Raw genomic sequence first — 16,230 nt, forward strand, 5'->3', positions numbered from 1 at the left:
GGCAAAGTGTTCAAAGGATTACGGTATGCCAAGTGGACAAGCGTAGTTATTGCACATTTTTCAGTGCGAGCAGATAGCCGACCCAAAATAGAATATATTTGTCGCTAGAAATGCGATCAAAAGTCAACAAAAGGTTTTGTTTTAAAATCTCACAATTTAGAGCGAAATAGAACGGATGTCGACCATGTTTCGGTCCAAACGAAAGAAAATAAGCGTTATTTGCATAAAACAAGCACATAAAATTACAACGTGGGATATATTTGTCGCTAGAAATGTGATCAAAAGCCAATAAAGTTATTTAAAAAACCCACAATTTGGAGCGGATTTATGGGCGGCAAGGCAAACGTCAGAATACTACGTTTTATTAGGAATCACAAATCAATCTCGGCCCAAACGAAAGAAAATAAGCTTTATTTACATAAAACAAGCACATAATATTATAATGTAGGATATATTTGTCGCTAGAAATGTGATCAAAAGCCAATAAAGTTATTTAAAAAATCCGCAATTTGGAGTGAATTTATGGCCAGCAGGGTAAACGTTACAATACTACGATTTAACAGGGAATCACAAAACTATCTCGGTCCAAACGAAAGAAAATAAGCGTTATTTACATAAAACAAGCACATAATATTACAATGTGGGATATATTTGTCACTAGAAATGTGATCAAAAGCCAATAAAGTTATTTTAAAAACCCACAATTTGGAGCGGATTTATGGGCGGCAAGGCAAACGTCAGAATACTACGATTTAACAGGGAATCACAAAACTATCTCGGTCCAAACGAAAGAAAATAAGCGTTATTTACATAAAACAAGCACATAATATTACAATGTGGGATATATTTGTCGCTAGAAATGTGATAAAAAGCCAATAAAGTCATTTAAAAAAACCCCACAATTTGGAGTGGATTTATGGGCGGCAGGGCAAACGTCACAATACTACGATTTCAGTGAGCACCACTAAAAAATCTGGGTCAAAACGATAAAACGAAGCGCCATAAACATACATCGGGCAGAAAATATGACAATAAAGTGTACATTTGTCACTAGAAATGTGATCAAAACTCAACAAAAACATTTAATTGTTTTAAAATCTCACAATTTAGAGCAAAAATAGAACGGATGTCCGCCATGTTTTATGTTCAGACAGGGGAGAAAGCTGTCAGTCACGTGACCAAAGGAACGCCCTTCACTAAGCCATTGAGAAATTAAATGTACCTGGGATACGTTTTTTGAGGCAAATTCGTCTAACCATTACGTTTTCTCTAAGTGGACAAACGTCGTCATTGTACGTTTTTCTGTGAGACTGGGTTGAAGTGGACGGTCTCACCAACACTGAAGCTGTTGGTGATGAGTCTTCTGTTACAGAATTTCTGCAAAATATAAACCATACATGGATATGTAAACATATATGTGTAGGTGATAATTTAACAAAGTATATATCAGCCATACAACAGTACATCAACTCACAGGATAAATAGTTTTAACACAATGCATTTAACTGTTGCATTAATCGATTACCACAAAGTGGCGCTAACTGACAAGACTCAAAGAAAATATCAGTCAAATACTCAAATACTCAAATATTCTAGTTTTCATGTTCAAATTATTGACGATGACAGATTATGTATCTCCGAAAATTACTTCAAGCACACAGCAGATATGACCATGGGGTTCATGAATTGACGACAATTCAGAAAGGCTTGTACAGAAGTCGGTGTGCACAACTACAAATTGCGTTGTTGACCAAAGACATTCACCAGAGGACAGACTGCGGGTACTTGGTGTCCTGTATTCGGCCACTGATCTGGACCAACAGGTCGTCCAAATAGCAGCTTGAAGTCCTGCTCGAAGTGGCCGTATCCCGGCGACGCTGCTGGAGGAGGTGGTTAAATCCACCAGTGTGAGCGGCTCTGTCCAATGCTACGAAATAAGAGACGTCTCTTTCTTCATGTTTTCATTTAATAAGTAGTGATAGTTGAGCACTGGCACCGCCATTTTCAATCCACCGTCCAAAACAACTTGAGACCACGCCCCCCGGCGACTGACCTACTTTGGCGACGTGTTCGAACCAGGCAGGTGACAACTAATCATGAGCTGAGCAAGGTACCAGCTACTGACGACGCGACCGCGACTAAAAAGTTGGGGTTGCTGCAGCCACAGCGCAGAGTATAAATCAATATTTGAGCACAGGTGTTTAGGAGAGAGAAAAGAGAAAAGGCCATTTCACCGTATTTCTCTCACACAACTGTAGATGAGACAAGTTATGTGGCATGCAGTGCACAAATACTCTTCTGATGTTTCATTTCCACATCAAGAAGGAAAGACAAGATTAACCCGAGGTAGCCAGGAGTCGAACCTGGAATCTCCTGATCCGTAGTCAGGCACGTTATCCATTGCGCCACTAGCGCAGTGTTTTTGCTCGATTCCATATGAACTGACTTGAGTTAAAGTAGGGTATCAGATGCCTGAGAACATTCCAAAGCAGTTCAGCTGCAGTGCCAGAATGAAAAGATACTTTCTGTGCTTGGATCCTTGAAGCCTTGGGTGAACCACCTCCTGACAGTGGTGCCTCCCCTGCCATCTAAGTTTCACTTGCTTAGCTCAATATCCTGACGATAGTCCTCGTTTCCACAGCCATTGTATCACGTGCCCCACATAAATTAAGCAAAAAACATTAAAAAAATAAATAAAAAAAACATCAACTCCTCGTCGGGGAATCGAACCCCGGTTCAAGCTCCCCGTCAACTTTGTAGCCGCCTCATATGGAGATTGTCTACAAAATATTTCTGTCCTGTCTTGAACATTGGTGCTGTGGCTGTGTTGGATCAGCAGGCACGTGGCATGTTGAACAGGAATCAACATGCCACGTGCCTCGTGTTCCACCCAAATCACTCAGACATTGTAACACATTCCTCTCCTGAGTCCTCAGAAGTTGGCCTGCTGGCCAGAGTCGACTTTTCAAGATACATTGAGGCAAATAAAGATAAAGATTCATGAACAAATGCTAACACTTCCTTTACAGGGAGTAAGAGAGAGAGACACCCTTGACCAGGGGTCTCAAACCGGTGAAGACTGTCATCAGTTGATTGTGAGTCCTGGTGTGGGACCTGATATGTGGCTGGATCAGTTTTTCAGTTGATTTATTGATACATCATTGAAAGGCAGATGATGAAAAGATTAGAAACTTCAACAGTGGATTCTTGGGCTTATGGGATAGTCTCTTAGGATTTTGGACTTTTAGGAATCATTTCGGACAGAGACATCTTATGAGTTCAAATGATGATCCGTCGATGTGTATTGAGCCGAGCAAGTCAAACTGAGATGGCAGGGGAGGCACCATTGTCAGCTTCAAGGATCCAAGCACAGAAACTAACTGAACTTTGGGATGTTGTGAGGCATCTGATACCTGACTTTCACTCAAATCAGTTCATATGGCTCAAAATGTCTTGGAAAACTGACATTTCAAGGACGTGGTTCCTTCAGGCTGAACACTCCTTTAATCTGTTCCATTGACAAGAAAGTTTTGAAAGTCCTTTTGCCAATAACACAGAACCAGTGAAACAGCCAACTTGGCCAGCAACAAAGCATCGCCTGAACAGGGACTTGAACCCTGGACCCTCAGATTAAAAGTCTGATGCTCTACCGACTGAGCTATCCAGGCTCATAGGGAAGTGTGATGTGTGTAACCTGATGCAGTGTGTGTGTTCCTCTGTCTTAGCCGATGTTTGTGGTGAGCACATGACAAACCTGATATCAGCTGTGTTTTGTAACTCGCGGCGACAAACTGCTCATTTTTCTCAACTTTCTTGAACCAGGTCATTTTCATCGTTAGGTCCCTCAAGGAGATTGGAAGACGTGACTTGTTGGTTTTAGGAGACAACATTAGCTCCATTTTAGCAACCGTTATCTTGATTCCTGCTCAATAGGGGAACTTCTGATGGCATTTTTACATTGAACTAGGCAGAGTCTGGAGGAGAGTGCACATTCATGATTCTCACTTTCTTGTTCCAGTATAAACATTCCACCAATAAAACTCTTCCTGGATTATTTCTCTGGATCTTATAATTTCCCAGGTGTTTTTAAAGAATATTCCCAGCCTTTTCCCCACACAATGGACAGTCAGATAAAATATTCCTGAATTATAAAAAGAATGTACCACAAAACTCTTTTGACAGAGATGTGAATGCTAAACACTGCTGACAGGATCCTTGTTAGTATAGTGGACAGTATCTCCGCCTGTCACGCGGAAGACCGGGGTTCTTTTCAGGACGGTTTTTGCTTCATATCCATATGCAAGTAACATCCGACTCACAACCTGCTTGACTTACGTCCACCCGTACTTACGAGCGATGGCAGCAGATGCTTATTTGTTTTTAATTCAATGTCTGACACCGCAGCAGGCCACACAAATAAGGATAACTCTGTCCCAGTGGTGCTGGTTCCCGACCCAGGACGACAACCGTGTCTGTTATTAAATGACTATGTTTGAGCTCCACTATAATATACAGTTTAAAAAAGTTACCTTTGCTAGTAACTAGTTACTTTGAAAGTAATGAAGAACTTAAGTAACAAAGCTACTTTTCAACAAGGTAACTAGTAACTGTAACTAAGTTACTGATTTAAAGTAACTTGCCCAACACTCGTTACCAATGCTCTACTGGGGAGGCGGGGTCCTTCGACGCTGCAGCAACGATGAAGGAGACACATGTGATACAGGTGATCCGTACTTCTCACTAGTTGCCATCCATCGTCTGTTCAACATGTTTGTATCTCCCTCGTAGATGAACATTGGACTTTAGACTGCATTTAAAAGGAAGATATCTTCAGATGGTCGCGGAGGACAAGTTCAGATCAGATTGAGCACCAATGCTTGATACTCTCCTCACAAACACAAGAGCTCCTCAGAACTAATTTTATTAAGCTGGCCAGCACAAGATATATAGATATATAAATTCATACATATATCTGCATTTATTTCTTTTCAAGACAAACCAAACTGTTTAAATATCAGGACAATTTGTTTGAGGTTCAAAAGCTTCCATGGACAAAACATATTTCTGTCCTTTCTTTGGTGCAGCACTTTATGTTATTGGAAAAAGAAAATCTATTTTTTTTTTGTTTTTGATGCTCATAAATATTGTATGACGATTTCAGAAGTTTCATAAATCTGAAATAGATAGTACACTGCTCTCGGACCCAAACTAAAAATCTTCTCACTGGTTACACTAACACCAGCTGTCTGAGGCAGTGGTTGATAAGTTGACGTGTTTATTTAGACTTGGAGTGTTAGAGTGCACTTTGGTGTGTGAAACTCATCTCAGCCGCTTGTATCCGCGATCTCATCCTTTCGGTCATTACCCAAAGCTCGTGACCATAGGTGAGGGTGGGAACGTAGATCAATCGGTAAATCGAGAGCTTCGTCTTGTGACTCAGCTCCCTCTTCACTACGACAGTCCGATACAATGACCGCATCACTGCTGCCGCTGCACCAACCCGTCTATCAATCGCATGCTCCCCTTTTCCCTCACTCAAGAACAACACCCCGAGATACTTAAACTCCACTACCTGGGGCAAGAACTTTCCACCGACCCGGAGAGAGTAAACCACCTTATTCCAGTCAGGAACCATGGCCTCAGACTTGGAGGTGCTGATCCTCATCCCAGCCGCTTCACACTCTGCAAACCGCCCCAGTGCATGCTGAAGGTCCCGGTCCGATGAGGCATCGTCCGCAAATAGCAGAGATGACATTCAGTGGTTCCCGAACCGGATCTCCTCCGACCCCTGGCTGCGCCTAGAAATTCTGTCCATAAAAGTAATGAACAGAACTGGTGACAAAGGGCAGCCCTGGCAGAGGCCAACCTGCACCGGGAACAAGTCTGATTTACTGCCTGCAATGCGAACCATGCTCCTGCTCCGGTCATACAGGGACCGGACAGCCCCTAGCAGAGGGCCCCGTACACCATATTCCCGGAGCACCCCCCACAGGACACCACGGGGGACACGGTCGAATTCCTTCTCCAAATCTACAAAGCACATGTAGACTGGTTGGGCAAACTTCCATGAACCCTCGAGCACCCGATAGAGGGTATAGCGCTAGTCCCGTGTTCCACGATCAGACCGAAAACCACATTGTTCCTCATGAATCCGAGGTTTGACTATTGGTCGAAGTCTCCTCTCTAGTACCCTGGAATAGACCTTTCCAGGCAGGCTGAGGAGTGTGATCCCCCTGTACTTGGAACACACCCTCCGGTCCCCCTTCTTAAACAAGGGGACCACCACCCCGGTCTGCCAATCCAGAGGCACTGTCCTCGACTGCCACGCGATGTTGCAGAGACGTGTCAGCCACGACAGCCCTGCAACATCCAGGGATTTCAGATACTCAAGACGGATCTCATCCACCCCCGGGACCTTACCACCGAGGTCCTTACGAACAACCTCTGCGACTTCGGCCTGGGTGATGAGAGAGTCGTCCGAGTCCTCAGCCCCCACTTCCACAATGGAAGACGTGACGGCGGGATTCAGGAGACCCTCGAAGTATTCTTTCCACTGCCCGACAACATCACCTGTCGAGGTCAGCAGTCTCCCCCCTGCACTGTAAACAGTACTGGTGAAGCACTGCATCCCCCTTCTGAGGCGACGGACGGTTAGCCAGAATTTACTCAGACTCCATGTCGCCTACCTACCTCGGGATCTGGGAGAAACTCTCCCGGAGGTGGGAGTTAAAGTCTCCATTGACAGAGGCTTCCGCCAGGCGTTCCCAGCAGACCCTCACAATAAGTTTGGGCCTGCCCGGTCTGACCGGCTTCCTCCCCTGCCAGCGGATCACACTCACCACTAGGTGGTGATCAGTTGACAGCAGTAACTGCGACTGCGTTAAAGTTAAGGTTTCTAGTCCGGTTTGTGATTAAGTGTTATTTATTTTTCCCTCACCACAGTCAGTTAGTGGTGTTGTGAAAATTTAATTTCTAAATCAGTGCATTTTTGAGTTGTCAGACGATGGTGGTGTGGACGATGCTTTGGTTGACATGGCCATCCTAGACTCCCCTCTCCCCTCCGCTATTGGGGGGAGAAACGAATAATGTACCCAGACTTGTACATATTGGCAAAAAGTCTTGCTAGATTATGATTGCGTATTTCGGCAGGTTCTCATTTTGTCCAGGAGTCAGGAATTGTTGGATTATGTTACAACAGCAAACCAGTCCCCACAGAGACATCGAAAATTGCCGTAACGACTGTATTTCAAGTTGTCAAGGCAGGTTATTGGGTAAAGTTTTTAACTAGCAATAATCGTTTCTCGGATTAACCCCATAGGCTACGATACTGCCACTGTGCAAAGCTGCTGGTTGAGTTGCTCAGGTGAGGACCCATGTAGTTACGTGTTACATTACATGACAGTTCCACAGAGCCACAACTACAAATGAAGTATTCCAACCCACATTCATAACACTCACACTGCAATATTTTGACCAATGCATCAATTTATGTACAGAATGGAACTGAGTAGATACATATCTTGAGCTGACATGGACTTAAAGAAATAGAGAAGCTAAGGAGCCGAACTGAGTCGGCCAAAAACATAATCTCACCACATGTTTGTAAATCTGCTGATGTCAATTTCTTGTGTGAAAGTGAATGTTCCTTGACAAGAATCTGTGCAATGGTGTTCATGTGTAAACTGTGGCTTCCTTCCAAGCAGTTGACCTGGGTTCAATTCTCAGGCTTTGCCAATTGTTTTTGCCATCTAACCATGGATGGCAGAATATTTGTGCCTCAACTGTCAACACCACAAATGTCCCACTAAGGCTTGACGCGGACGACCAACACGTAGGTCTCCATGGGATAAAAATCAATCTTTGCCTCGCGTTGTTGGTAGGACTCGAAGCTACGGGGGAAATCCCCAATGGCCTTCATCACTCGTGCCTTCAGTGGATTTGTGAATGGTCAAAAGAAACCAGTTCTTTGAATCACGACTGAATGGCTGCGTGCAGTGGCTGGGAATCGAACCCAAGTCAAGTGCTTGAAAAGCAGCCATCATCATTGTTGCTTGAAAGGTGAGGAAGAGATGATGTGATGTACCGATTTCTAATGAACCCATAACTAAATGACTGATGAAGTCGCTGAGTAAAGGTACGTTCACACCGAACGCGACTTCCGCGAGCGACAAGACTGACTTGCATACAAAGTCAATGGAGCTGGGCGATTGACGGCGATCACCGGCGACCAACATGGCCGCAACACAACTGGAGTGTGCGACGCTACGCGATTTGAGCTACATACGGCGATTCCGGCTACTAAAGACGACACAACTGGGCTACTGCGACAGTCGCAGTAGTTCAAAAAATTCAACTACTGTGACCAGTTGCGGAGCGTTGACCAATCAGAGACCAGATCCGCGACTGACGTGTCCCGGAGGAGGCGAAGCAAATTGCTGCGGTTGTTGACATGCAGATTTTCCGCCGTGGCACAAATTGTGCATTTTTTTATTTCCACTGGAACATAAATAGGACGAATCTTGTCCGGAGGGAAAGTTCTCCACAACGGTGGCGTGACTGGTGAGTTGACACCTTTATTTACGTAAGTTTACTTAAGTTATATTCGCCTAAACGCAATGTCCACCGAGTTTACGAGGCGAATGTACTGCTGCAACTGTAGAAACTACGCATGTATGGCGTCGGGATAAATAAGTACCGGTTCTCTTTTAATTTAATTCAGATGAGACGTCCTGAAGGGTCTGTTTATATGAGGGGAGAACGGTGACCGAGGAGCGCAGTGGTCAGCGGCATCTACTGTAGTGCCATGAAGTGAGCGTTCTTCGCCGTCCTCTTTCTTCTGGAGCCCTTCATCTCCAAGTGAGACCTCGGCGAACATGACTGGAGAGGCAGCTGCTGCAGCAGCAGCAAGGTATGTTTGTAATTTATTCGTAAATTTATTGTTGACATTCTGAATACTAGCTCAATATAAAAAAAAACGTATGTAGCTTTCTGTATTGCTTTTCTCTGTATAGCTACTACAATAATGTAATCACACTATGCTGTCATTAATGAGAGGAGGAGGATGGATCCACTCATGATGTTGGTGATGATGAGTAGCAGGATGGACCTTCCTCTGCCTCACCTAGTGCTGCTGTATCTCCTCCACCTGCCACTGGCCCCTCCTCATCCACTGCTGCTCCTGATGTATGTAGAAATAGCATTTTCTAGCATTATTCTATTTTTTTATTAAATGTTATTGTACTACATCAATAAAGCACTGTCATAGTGACATGACTTGTTTTAGCTTAACTATTGCTGTCCTATACAGATTTTATTTATTCGTACTCATCACTATCACTATTGAACTCAACTTTCATTATGTGCAGGACACCGAAGGAAGAGCGCAATGGAGGAAGGGGTCCCCCGCTGCTGCTGATGAGCTCAAACATCTACTAATGAACTCCGTCCACAAACCCAGATCAGAAGACGGGATAGTTTTCAAGGTCCTCGTTCCTTCCAGGTTCCACATAAATTTAAAATGTACATGTTACTTTACCAAGCAAAACAACAGCTGACTGAAATTCTGATCATTTGGACACTTCATTTATTTCCTTTGTAGCCACAGTCTCATGAAAGGAACAAGACATCGCCCCCCTCTCCTCCGCCTCTCTTGACCCTCGTCCCTGCTGGGAAGATCCTTCAAAACACACCTATGTAGTCCACTTCAAGTTTGACTGTGATTCTGTGTGTATTGAATGAGTATAAATGAATGAGTTACTTTATTTATGCAAATAAAGTGTTTGACAATGAACATTTCTTTTTGTGGAAAATGGCTTCACAGAAAAAAATAAAATAAAAAGCACTTTACAAAATGTCAACAAATTGAGTTGAACACAGCTTTGTTTTATTGCAGAGATGAATAATAATGTGCAAGGACCTATGCTTTGTTAAAATAGGTGGGTGACTCTTGAACGAGCAGTTGTGGTGCACTGATAACTGTTTTTTCCACAAAGGAGAAGCCTCATCTGCGACGAAAACATATGCGGTCGGTGCCCGTGGTCCTCTGGTCAGCTCCTGGAAGTGGACGGTCTCACCAACACTGAAGCAGTTGGTGATGAGTCTCCTGTTACCGAAGACCTGTAAAATATAAAACATCCATGGATATGTAAACATATATGTATATATGTTGATATATTGAACAAAGTATATATAAACCATACAACAGTATATCAACTACAGGATAAATAGTTTGATCACAATGCATTTAACTGTTGCATTAATTGATTACCACAAAGTGGCGCTAACTGACAAGACTCAAAGAAAATATAAATATTGTTTCAAATACTCTAGATTTCGTGTACAAATTATTGACGGTTAAAGACAGATTACGTATCTCCGAAAATTACTTTAAGTGTACCGCAGATACAACCGCTGAGTTGATGAATTGATGACAGTTCAGAAAGACTTGGACACAAGTCTGCGTCCATAACAACATATCCAGTTGGTTACTGAGGACATACCGCGGGCACTTGGTGTCCTGTATTCGGCCACTAATCCGGACCAACAGGCCATCCAACTAGCAACGGTAGTACCGCTCGAAGTGGCCATATCCCGTGACGCTGCTGGAGGACAAAGTTAAATTCACCAGTGTGAGCGGCTCCGGTGAATGTGATGACACGAGAGACTCTCTTTTTCCGTGTTTTAATTTAATGAGTAGCGAGCACCGGCTCCATCTTCAATCCACCGTCCACAACAACTTGAGACCACGCCCCCCGGCGACTTACTAGTTTGGCGAGGTGTTCGAACCGGACTGGTGGCAACTTATGACGACCTGAGCAAGCTCCCTGCAACTGACGACTGGTGCTACTGCGACTGAAAAGTCGCATTCGGTGTGAACGTACCTTAACAGTGTTGTTGTGGCCGAGTGGTTAAGGTCTTGGACTAGAAATCCGTTGGGGTTTCCCCGCGTAGAGTCGAGTCCTACTCTGCACTTGCGATCCAAAGTTCTCAACCAGACAGGTTACATTGAACACAATAAGAAGCCCTACAAGAGCAGGGCATCAAAAAATTAGTAAAAACTCATGTTGTTCCTCTCCACGGAAATATTTAGTAAAAGGCGAAAGATTTATACAATCTGAAAAGAAACATGAGTGAACTACTGACACTGAGCCACAGAAGGAGCTGTATTCTTCCACATCAAACTTTAACTCATGGTAGCGCCCTCTGCATCGTGCGTGTCTCACAACATGATGAATGCAGATATAGTAAGGAAGTAATCCGTCGAAAAGTACTACGCAAGATATAAAGCTGCAAAGTAAACTCTATGAGCAGCTTGTCCACAACACTCAAGATATTTGGGCTTCAAACATAAAGTAAGTCTGGACACTGACTACGACACACGGCAAGAAAATCTACATTCATGTTGTTGGACGGACTCGAACCGACGCAGGGAAACCCCAATGGATTTTGAGTTCATCGCCTTAACCACTCGGCCACAACAACACCGTTTCTCAGCCAATTCATCAGTCATTTAGTTATTGGTTCATTAGAAATCAGTACATCACATCAACTCTTCCTCATCTTTCAAGCAACAATGATGATGGCTTCTTTTCAAGCACTTGACCAGTTGTCAGATTTGGAGTTGGTGACACCAAGGCCTTTGAGCAGACGTACGGAAACGTCAGGGTTTTCACAGCCTGTGATTGGATAGTGAGAGAGTGTACGAGCCAGAGCTAGCAAACTGCACCTGTCGCGAGCTGCACAAGCAAATATATTGTGTGTGTTACTTTAATAGTGGTTCTGTCAACCCACAATGGCTGAAGGAGAAGAAGAAAAAGGATTTTGTTGCATATTTACTGTCAAATCCATTTTCAGGACACCGTTAAGAAAGGTCGGGCAACTCTGAAGCTAGCAAGCCTGTCACAACCGGGAAAAGGATTTGTCCGCCGCTTTCAGTCCGCTAACTACGAGCGGTGTCCCTGGCTGACCGCCTCTGAGGAACACTGCAAATTGTATTGCTGGGAGTGCTTGTTATTTCCCACAGATCGACATTTGGAGCAACACTGGACACCAAAGCACTGCCGGACACTTAAACACAACAGTGCTCTCCAAAACTTTTGGGGAAACCAGAGTGGATCTACAGCTGAGCGAGCAAGTGCGCGGGGAAACTGAGTTCCACAACGCAAAGGTGAAGAAAAATAGGGAAATCACAAAAAGACTGATAGACTGTGATTTTTTTGGGCAAGCAGAAACTTTCATTTTGGGGACATGATGAAATTGCTGGATCCAAAAACAAAGGAAACTATGTGGAGCTTCTTTCTCTCATTGCTGACAACAACACTGGCTTACTGAAGAACTTACTACTTGACTGAAGGCCAAGGTGAAAAATTCACGGACCGCCACTGGTAAATGGTGGTGGTAAATGACAGCCAACAATAGTGTACAGTATATGTGACTGGAGTTGTTGCATGTGACTCTGAACCAGTTGCTGTGTGGTTGTCTTGACCCAGTATATGTGTTTTTAAAGTGTTTTATAATGTTATTTGCTGTGCATTTTTTCTCAGTCAGACAGCATTCCCTGTAGCCCGACTAGCTCAGTCTGTAGAGCATGAGACTCTTAGTCTCAGGGTCGTGGGTTTGAGCCTGCTCAAATTGAGCTTGTCCACACACAATGGACAGGAGAATACAATATTCCTATCATCTGTCTTGTACATAGGTTCGGCAGCCCTGATGGATGAGGAGGACTCAACATACCACCTGCCTCTTGTCCTGAGTCCTCAGAAGTTGGCCTGCTAGCCAGAGTCAAATTTTCAAGATACATTGATAGGAAAATGCAAACACTCAACCTCAACCCTCAGTTGCTTTTCCTATCCGTCCTTCTGTATATCATTGTATTTAATAAATTGTTACTCTTGTTGTCCCGTGTCCTCTGTAAACCTGCAACATTCAAGCTATTGGGTCCAACTCCATGACGAGCCATGACACATGTTCTATCTGTAGCTGCTGTCGTTGAGTCCTCAGCTCTGCGGACCTGCTCAGAGCTGCTGAGAGACACGACCAGCGCCACATTTCATCATCCCTGACGGTTGTTCTGGAACTGATTGAAGAAGAATAGTTTCTAACTCTGACGTCTGTGTCCACAGTCAACTAGAAATAAACGTGTGAACAGACGTTTTGATGGTTCTGATCGCTGTTTGTCTGCTGCTTATTGAAACACAGGATAGTCATGATGTAATAAAGCCAGAGATAAAACACTGCTCCTTCGTCTTCATTCAACAGTGCTGTAACAGGCATGACGTTGTTCTGCATGTGTTCAGGGAAGAATCACGTAAGAAACATCACGACGTCCATTGCTCGCGGAATTCCATTCATTCCACTGGACATGTGAGGGAGAGAGACCCGAATGACGTTGAATCTTACAGATTTATTTCTCATAACTAAAAGATTGCGGGTTGTTGTCTCTTGTCACCTAATCAATAAATGTTCAAACTTTCCCTTTTGCTTCATTCTGAAACATGCATTCAAAATAAAGTTTTATAATCTGGGTCCGTCGCTCTTGCAGCTGCTTCCGCCTCTCGCTGGATCCTGCCTCTCCTCACTGGCTGCATGACGGAGTTCCATCTCCGATGTTGAATGATAGATGCTTCCAGAAGTTGCCTTTGCAAGTATAAGCTGGACAGTGTTGTGCATGTTACTTTCTGTGATTACATTTTTCACTGTTTCGTCACAGTCTTTCCTCATAAACAAACGTGGGATGGGGGGAGGGACCAGAGACCCAGCTTTACGACAGCCTGCAGTTACACTCATTCACCTGTGGCGCCGCCAAAAGCAAATATTCCAGGACTGCAAACAGCTGCTTTAACTAAAGTGTGCATTAAACATAAAGCTTCTTTCATTTACTTTTGGCACATTATCGAGTTGGACTGGTCACAACAGTGTCTGTTTCTCCAGCAAGGATTCAAGACCTTTCTTTCTCAATACACACTTGCGGACTGTAAAGGGATCCCAAACTACAGGCACAATTGATGAAACTTCAGCTTCCTTGTGTTGAAGGAGCACAGCAGATGAATGACTTTTAATCTCAGGGTCCAGGGTTCAATTCCTTATTCAACCGATGCGTCTATGGGAAATGCAGCGCAGAGACAATCGAGGTATGAGTAGTGCACCTCTGTGAGGAGGAGTGGCGCTGTGAGCTCTTCAGTCCCTAAGGTTCCTATGACAGTAGAGGAACAGCGATTGAAGCTTACAGGTAGCGAGAAGTTGTTTCAGACTGTTTTATTGAACTCTGTCAACAGCGATCGTGCTGACTAGTTTAATTAGTTTAACTTCAGAGGTGATGGTTCAACGGTGACATCATTGTCAACCCGCTTCCTTTGGCAGGTGTTGGGAATAAACTCACAAGTCTCTAAATAAATTAAAATACTCTGGAGATTGTGTTGTCTGTGTATTATAAGAATGGCTGATGTCGAGTGACAAAAACAAAGAGTTTCGCTTTTGATCACACGAGTGAGCCCGGACTCACTTACCAACCATGCTAAGGGTGGCTAACATGGAGGTAATGTCTTCTCCTAAAACCAACAAAGTAGGAGTGAAAGTAGGGTATCAGATGCCTCACAACATCCCAAAGTACAGTTAGTTTCTGTGCTTGAATCCTTGAAGCCTTGGGTGAACCACCTCCTGACAATGGTGTCTCCCCTGCCATTTAAGTTTGACTTGCTTTGCTCAATACACATCGACGGATCATCATTTCAACTCATATGATGTCTCTGTCCGAAATGATTCCTATAAATCCACAATCCTAAGAGACTATCCAATGAGCCCAAGAATCCACTGTTGAAGTTTCTAATCTTTTCACGATCTGCCTTTCAATAATGTATCAATAAATCAACTGAAAAACTGATCCAGCCGCATATCAGGTCCCACACCAGGACTCACAATCAACTGATGACAGTCTTCACACACCTGGTTGGTGAAAAGGTGACTGGTTGGAACAAAAACCTGCACCCACTGTGGCTCTTTGAGGACCGGTTTGAGACCCCTGGTCTAGGGCGTCTCTGTCTCTTACTCCCTGTCAAGGTAGTTTTAGCATTTGTCCATGAATCTTTATCTTTATTTGCATCAATGTATCTTGAAAAGTTGACTCTGGCTAGCAGGCCATCTTCTGAGGACTCAGGAGAGGAATGTGTTACAATGTCTGAGTGATTTGGGTGGAACAAGAGGCAGGTGGCTTGTTGAGTCCTCCTCATCCATCAGGGCTGCAGAACCTATGTTCAAGACAGATGATCGGAATATTGTATTCTATACTGTAATCCCCTTTCACCCCTCATTTCACTGCCACATCTGACATCTGACTCTCCTGGTGGCCCATTGCAGAGAATCACAAGAGGCAGCTCAGCAGTCTGAAGCATGAAGCAGGTGACCACAGAGCTGCTACAAATACTGGAAACACACGGCCACGCTCTCATGCCTCTGACCACCTGTAGTTCATTGTTAATCATCTTAGAACAGTTACTGTCTGGGTCGGGAAACAGCACCACTGGGACAGAGTATTTGTGTGGCCTGCTGCGGTGCCAGACATTGAATAAAATAAATAAATAAAAATGCACCTGCCAGCATCGTCGTAAGAACAGGTGGACGTCAAGCAGGTCCCAAGTCGGATGTAACTTGCATAAGAATATGCAAGCAAAACCCTTCGTGAAGAGAAACACCTTTACTCCCCGTCGGGGAATCGAACCGCGGTCTTCCGTGTAACAGGCGGAGATGATGTCCACTATACTAACGATGATGCAGCTGGTGGAGTTTCGCATTCACATCTCGTCAACGTCAAAAGAGTTTTCTGGTTCATTCTTTTTATATGTCACGAATATTTTATCCTACAGTCCATTGTGTGGGGACAAGGGTGGGAATATTCTTTAAAAACAACTGGGAAATTATAAGATCCAGAGAAATATTCCCAGGAGAGGCCTAGCCAGAGCAGGTACCCCAAACCCTCGGCCTCGGTCCCCAAGATGAGCAGGCGTTGGGCCCACTCTGCGACAATCAAGGCGCCACCCAGAGACTACACCGTGTATTCCACGGTGGACGGCGTGGACTCCACCAGGGGGCTGCCACCTCTGGGGGACACGCTCGGGTTTTGTCTGGCGCCTCCCTCTGGACCAGAGCGAAGCAGTGGCTCCCTTAGGAGAAAGACCACACTACCGCTACCTTCCTGGACCGAGCTTGCGCGTGCGGTATGCACGTTCGCACCGTCGC

The 16,230-nt window shown here is 44.4% G+C and overlaps 4 non-coding genes across 4 annotated transcripts; all 4 read right to left on the bottom strand.

The window, feature by feature from the left end:
• Nucleotides 1-3,595: 3,595 nt before the first annotated feature.
• trnak-uuu (transfer RNA lysine (anticodon UUU)) lies at nt 3,596-3,668 on the bottom strand. The gene has a single exon. It is a non-coding gene; the product is annotated as a tRNA-Lys (tRNA).
• Nucleotides 3,669-7,206: 3,538 nt separating this feature from the next.
• Nucleotides 7,207-7,345, bottom strand: LOC128771442 (U4 spliceosomal RNA). The gene has a single exon (XR_008416622.1). It is a non-coding gene; the product is annotated as a U4 spliceosomal RNA (small nuclear RNA).
• Nucleotides 7,346-11,019: 3,674 nt separating this feature from the next.
• LOC128771453 (U5 spliceosomal RNA) lies at nt 11,020-11,132 on the bottom strand. The gene has a single exon (XR_008416633.1). It is a non-coding gene; the product is annotated as a U5 spliceosomal RNA (small nuclear RNA).
• A 267-nt stretch (nt 11,133-11,399) lies between these two features.
• trnal-caa (transfer RNA leucine (anticodon CAA)) lies at nt 11,400-11,481 on the bottom strand. Its single transcript has one exon. It is a non-coding gene; the product is annotated as a tRNA-Leu (tRNA).
• Nucleotides 11,482-16,230: the final 4,749 nt, after the last annotated feature.

This window comes from Synchiropus splendidus, chromosome 14 (assembly GCF_027744825.2).
Source record: "Synchiropus splendidus isolate RoL2022-P1 chromosome 14, RoL_Sspl_1.0, whole genome shotgun sequence".
Taxonomy (NCBI): Eukaryota; Metazoa; Chordata; class Actinopteri; order Syngnathiformes; family Callionymidae; genus Synchiropus; species Synchiropus splendidus.